Source organism: Drosophila teissieri, chromosome 3R, assembly GCF_016746235.2.
Source record: "Drosophila teissieri strain GT53w chromosome 3R, Prin_Dtei_1.1, whole genome shotgun sequence".
NCBI classification, from domain to species: Eukaryota; Metazoa; Arthropoda; class Insecta; order Diptera; family Drosophilidae; genus Drosophila; species Drosophila teissieri.
Window position 1 is genome coordinate 10,783,334 of NC_053032.1, and position 6,812 is coordinate 10,790,145.

The following is a 6,812-nucleotide window of genomic DNA, read 5'->3' on the forward strand; positions in this document are numbered from 1 at the left end:
GCCAAATGGCTTGGAGCTATGAAATAAAAACATGACAAGAGGAAACAAGAGCATACAGCAGAGGCAAATAAATACAACATGAAATAAGGATAAAAACGCAGATGAAACCAAAGAGCAGGAGATTTAAATGCAGTTTGTTGCAAGGATATTTTTTGTAAACTTTACGCATTCGTCGCGAAGCCTCGAATGCTGAATGCCACGCCCCTGCGCCCGCCCCCGCTGTATGTTTGGCATTTCGGTTACGAAAGCCCGAGATCACGAGACCCAAACGAGCAACATTGTATGGCCCGAAAGAGAGGTAGGCGGAATGGGGGTCCTTGAGCTCCGCCGACGAATGAGAGTGTCGAACCCTCCGCCGCCCACCGCCCACCACCCACCAGCCCACTGGTGGCGCCCCCTCAAGGCCACCCGCCGATGTGTAGGCGACATGGACGAACGCCGTTGGTTGGCCGGTTGGCTCCTATGTAAACGAGCCACGCATGTGTGCCATCTGTGTGTGCCTGCGCCGTGTGTGTGTGCGTGTATGTAGGTGACATGTACTGCGTACTGCAACAAGAGTCCTGGCAATGGCCAAAAAGGCAGCGGAGTAAATGCAAAATCTGTAGGGAGCCCACACCACCAGCCCGGATCCGACCGAAACCACTGTGAAGCCCCGGAAAACCCACCAGTGCAACACAGCAAACATCATCGAGCATTCGGCAGGGGAAGCGATTACGCTGCAACATGTTGCAAGGGGAGGAGTTTGCGCACGGCTGCAACCCAGTTTGGCTCACCGTGGCAAGGCTTTAATTTCTAGTCAACTATTTCGTATTCATCTTCATTTTATGGAAAATAAAATGGAGAATAAAAAAAAATTTAAAAATGCCCATAAACTAATTAACTGCAAATACTAGGATTCCTTAAACCGAAATAATAGTGGTATAACTAGTTGTGTGCCATTTGAATTAAGTTTGTTTTAAGATATTTGTTTTTATTTAATTTTATTGTGTAAGGTTCAGAATCGGATTCTGATTAGTTTTATAGCGGTATTAAATTTGTGAAAAGGAAGGTATGTATATGCCTATCTCCAATTTAGATACTTGTGCTTGAATATATAATATATGTTCATGAATATAATTTAAAAGCCTATAGCTTTAAACATCGACTTTACTATTAATACTGTATTACATTTTTTCATCTCTTTTTATTTTTAGTTGTGCGTTTATTAGGGTAGAAGAAAAACTGTTTTTATCTCAATAACTCCTAAATGATTTCCTTTGCAAAGTTCTTATATAAAAATATGTTAAATATCGCAATTACTTTGGTAAGTATAAGCCTAAATATAGATTTTTTATTAAAAAATTTTGTTTTCCTATGAGTTAATTTTTTTCTTTATCTTCAACTTTTTATCAGAAATGTTTTTAGGATATGGTAAACGTGCTCAGATTAATATTGAAATACAACGATGCTTTTCTAGATCAATAACTGAAACATGGTTACCAATTTCGGTATACTAAGGTCTACATTTTATCTCAGCAATTTATTTTTAAATTAGGATACAAAATTATTGGCTTGTTTGTTTAGAAATATTTTTTAAATTAAATAAACCAAAATTCATTTCATCTTATCATTTTATTTTTAAAATTGATGGACTGACTGTTGAGAAATATTTTTAATATGAAATAAACAAAAATAATACAGAATGACAAAATATCTCATTTTTTTCCACAATATTCTATCATTTAATATTAGTTTACAAAAAAATACATAGCATAACAAAATAATGTAATATGCCGTTTTCACATTTTAAAAAAGTATATATATTTAATTTCACTCTACAAACTGTTCAAAGGATTAAAAAACGAATTTGCCTATTCTCTGAAGAAGAAAAATGAAAGATGAAAAAATGAGGTCAAAACCGGATGAATGGCAAACAAAAATGAATAAATAATATTTTGATTACGCTTCATTGCTGGCTAATTTCAAATCGGTGATTCCCCGACTATCGTGTGGCCCCCAAATACATGCCACATTGGGTGGCAGTTAAGCCAGGCTCCTTGGCAATTAAAACGAACAATGAAATTTCGCAGTTTTCATTCGCCGAAAGCGAGGAACCGACCAAAATACCCGATCTTCCATATAGGACAGTCACATAGGGCCAGCACTATATCCAATTCGCGTAGGTGGAGCACCGACTTATGTAATACTCGATTTTTTGCTGCTCGTGCTTTATTTGTTGTTGTTTAGTTTGTTTATTTGTTGTTGCTTTGCGATGGGCTGGGGAAATGCGCAAGAGAGACGGGTAGTTGCAACATGTTCGATTGCAGGGCGCCGGAAAAAAGTTAACTGCTGTAAACAGCGCAATCCTTACAGAGAGAGAAAATGGGGGCAACTCGGAATGAGAGCGAGCGAGCGAGCGAAAGTCCTTGCGAGAGACTTCGGCAAATGCCGGCCACGTGACATTGTTGCACTTCCTGGCTGTGCGCTTGTGTGTGTGGGCGCCTGATAAGCTTGCAACGAAGCTATTAATCAAAACAGAATCAAAAAATCCGCTTCACTGTGTGCGTGCGAGAGAGAAACACGTGCCGGCCCAGTTAACATTAACAGAGGTCCTTTAGCAGCGCTCTGCTAACAACGCCGGTTGGCAACAGCAAACGTTGGTTGGTGGGTAACTTTCCACTCGGCGCCTCTAATAATAGATTTTATCATTGCTCAGTAAGCCGATGCGGGGTATTTACTTCGTGTAATTAATGTCTGGCTCTTTGGCGATTTTAAGGTGGTTTAATCGGGCGATTAGGTGGCTGGCTAGCTGCTTATGTCAATTTGCATTTTGTGGTAATCCATTTTCATATTGCTTGTCAATCCCCCGTGGCAATGAGGCCGCATCGTGCTCCCTTCTCGCGGTGAATTAAGTCGATTGCAAGTGTCTCAAATGTATTCTGGCTTTAGTGCTCAGCTTGTTTGTCCAACACTTGGCACGCACACGCAGCTCCCTGCGTACAGTGATCTCCCTGTAGTGAAGATCCTTGGGCAATGGCATATTTTTTATAATGAAAACGTTTTAATCGAAGTCTATACTAATTAAATTGCAAATGGTTTAATATTTTTCCAAAACTCACTATAGTTATTGTTCCGAAAAGTTGCCTAGTTGCTTACTTATGTACATACATAATTTAGTTTTAAATCGATTTGTAAAATGCATTCAATAGGCCCCATCTATGGGTCTCCACTGTATGTGGCGGTGTCCTTGTACTTTTACATAATAAATCAAACCCCGCCGAAAGGAACGGAAATGAAAGTAAGACAAGGAAAAGGAAGGAAAAGAAAAGCCACAGCGGAAAGCCATGGAAGAAAAGTGCACTGGCACGCTAACAGAGTGGAACAGAAGCTGTTACCTTTTCACTGATAAGAGCCGGCAAGCGCGAACAGCTGTTCGGGAAAAGCCTCGGAGAGAAAGCAGGAGAAAGAGAGCAGGACAGGTATAGAGAGAGTTGCTCTCCGCTGTAAACGGGCACTGTAAAGGCGGCCAGTTGTTGACTGGGAACTAAGCCAATTGCACAATGTGGGCCGAAGTTGATGTCGTGTTGCTGCTGTTGCTGTTGCTGCTTCTGGTGCTGGTGCTGGTGCTGTGTGTGTTGCAACACGAGCAACTACAAGTGCAACTACACAACCCTTCGACGGCAAGGAACTTCGGCAGCGACGAGCATGTATATGTATTCCACCGAACCCACCATGTACTGCGTTTATGTGTTGCTGCTGCCGCCGTGCTGCGGCTGCTGCTGCGTTTCGCTGGTGCTGCGACAGCAGAGTCGTTGCAACAATCGCAGCTTGCACATCCAGCAGCAGTCAGTTGGACGCGGCGGCTCCTTCAGCAAGGACGCACAGCTCACACAATCCCTTCGAAGGACATCAGCAACCGACAAACCGAACGACCTGCCACAACATTCCAATCCAATCCGATACAGTCCAATCCAGACTTTGAAGTCCTGTAAAGCGTTTTACATTCAGCTTACATAAATGCTAGAGCGCTGTAAAAATCGGCGCTAGAATCGCCAATTAGCCAGACATGTTAGCCATGTTTTAGTCGGTCCTTTCGCGCTTGACTTGTTTTGCAACTGTGTGCGTACGTTTGTGTGCGAGTGCCGCCCGATTTTGTTTGTCCTTTTTTTTCTGTTGGTGTCTCACCAAGTGCCGTTTTAAGTCAAGATACTAGAGACATACTAGCGACTAGCTAATACATATTAACTTGTTGTGCCAGCGTTTTGTGTGTGCCAGTCAGCCTCTGAGTGCATTTTCATTAAAGTCAACAAGTTGCAGCCGCATAAGGTCAAATAAAAGCAGGTGAGTCTGTGTTCCCGGCCACCAAGAGCCAGGTTTTGCTATAGAGTTACCTAAGGTGCAGCTAATATGCTCTTTCGAGAACAGATTTTGTGTTGGTGGAAATTGTATTAAGTGGTTTTGTGGAATACGTTAAGAACACAGGTACGAAAGCGATATTAAAAAACATTTTTAATGCTCTTTTTCTCTGTAGACTTTTTTATTCCAAAAAAAGTCGTTAGACATTTTATAAAATATGTTATGTGCTTGCTTACTATGAGTAATCATTATTGTAGTATGTGTTTATAAAATAGTTTTTACATATGTGTAAACATGTTTTAGAAGGTTACGGCTTTTAAGATTTAAGATGTACTTAAGGCACTTCATTGCCATCTAAAATTTTTTTAAATTGCCAAAAACTTATAAGTTAACGTACTGCAAGAAAAATCATTCAATCAATCAATCTGTTAAAATATTTAAAAATTATTCACAAAATCAAAACTTAACTGAAGTATCAAATACATTATGTCAATTTAAGCAAATATATGATCTAAACTTTGTTGATATTTTTAAGGTCAAACGAAAAATTAAACAGATCATTATTTTGTATTTAATAATTATAATAATCACAATAGAATTTAGAGAAACTCAAATCATAAAATCAAAGTCTACTACCCAAAGGTGTTGCAAGGATAGCTTGTAAATAGTTTAGTCATAACAAAAAAAATCGAGGGATTAAATTACAACAAAGCTAAAGTTGTCATAAAACAATTCAAATTCTAGTTTCATACATTTTATCAGATGCCTTCATCTTTATTTGATTCACTTGATTCAGGATTTCACTAGTCCAAACTCAATTACAGCCTGGCTAATCCGTGTTACCAATTTATATTCAATAATATATTTGAATATTTTTCCATCTCCCCCGGCCAACATAAATTTATAAGATTTCGTTTTTAAAAGGCCCCAAAAATGTTTTCACAAATTATGAGCCAGGAAAGTGTAGTAAATATTTTCAGAGATTAAATGACAAGTCCGCAGGGAAAGTATATCTACTCTCTTAATGATCCTTTGTAATAACTCCAAATCTGTGGGCCGAGTGTATCCTGGCCTGACTGTGTCCTGGCCATGTCCTCAATTTCGGTGAGTTACAAAGGTTTAAGTAAGTAAGCAAAACGGTAGAAATCGAGTAATCGCTCTCAGGGGCATAGTTTAATATTGGATTTGTAATGGAAATCAATATTGCCCGAGGAAAATTTATGCAGAGGCCAACAAAGAAAGCAAAGCATTCAAATTGAACCGAGCCAATAAAATTGCAGTGCGAAGTTTGCGTCCGAGTTTGATTTGAGTTGTGCTGAATCGTCAGCCTTGGCATTGCCAATTTCATTAGGGGCCATAAAGGGAAAGAGTCCGCTTGTAATTGCAATTAGTTTTATCGTAACTTGCAGTTAAATAATCAAAACATTTTTCCAAGCTTCCGTCCTCCGTCCTCCCGCCTCCCGCCTCTTTCCATCACACCCGTCCACCGAAACTCTTTGTAATGCAAAACTTTTTAATCCGACGCCTTGGTTTGTTTACACGAACTACCACCGCACCACCCCCACGCCCCGATCCCTATCCCCACTCAGACAATAACAACAACGTTGACAATAAAAACAGGATTGGCAGGATACACCGCAGGAAGTCGATGTGCTGATACCCTTTCACGAAATATGCCTAGAAGGAGAAGTGGAGCTTTTTTAGGAGTTAGGAAGCAAAATAGTTAAGAGTGTTACTCTTATGACACTTCTTAAAATGACATTGAAGGAGAATAATTGAACCCTTATTTTTAAGGATCAAAATGTAATCTCCATTGGTATGAATGCAAGAATATTCCTTCAAGATAACAAGCATAGCTTATTGTGAAAGAGAAAACTAGGGTTCATCTCATCTAGACCTTCGATTTTTTTTATATTGAATGGATAAGAAAGAATGCATATTTGCAAAATGATATATAGCTTTGGATTAGCAGAAAAATAAATACATCTGAAAATATTCCATCTGTAGATGTAATTGATGATGCAGAAACTGTTCAAATATATTTTATGTCGTTTGTTCAGTTCAACTCATATACAGTTGAGCTTACTCCGCATAACACTTCCAAAAAAGTCCTTGCCAAAGTGCAACTTTCAGGAGACTTCATAAAACAGCAGTAGTTCAGTGGCCTGAAAAGTTCTTGCTGCAGTTGAGAGACCCCCTTTCAGGGTATGAAAATAAGAAAAATTTGCATATTTACACAAGACAATTTACACACTCTCCCAGTCGACTGACTGAGTGACTGACTGAAGGGCCCCTGCGAGGCGGGGAGGCAGTTTTCCAGCGGGGAACGGACGGAGGATTGAGTGGGTGGATTGAGGTTATTTTGTAAATTGTGTGTAAGCCGAACTGCTGCGACTGCAGCCTGATGAACAGCCACAGCCACAGCTAGAGCCAGAACCGTTACAGAAGTCCAACAAGTTGGGAGGTGGGAAAAGCCG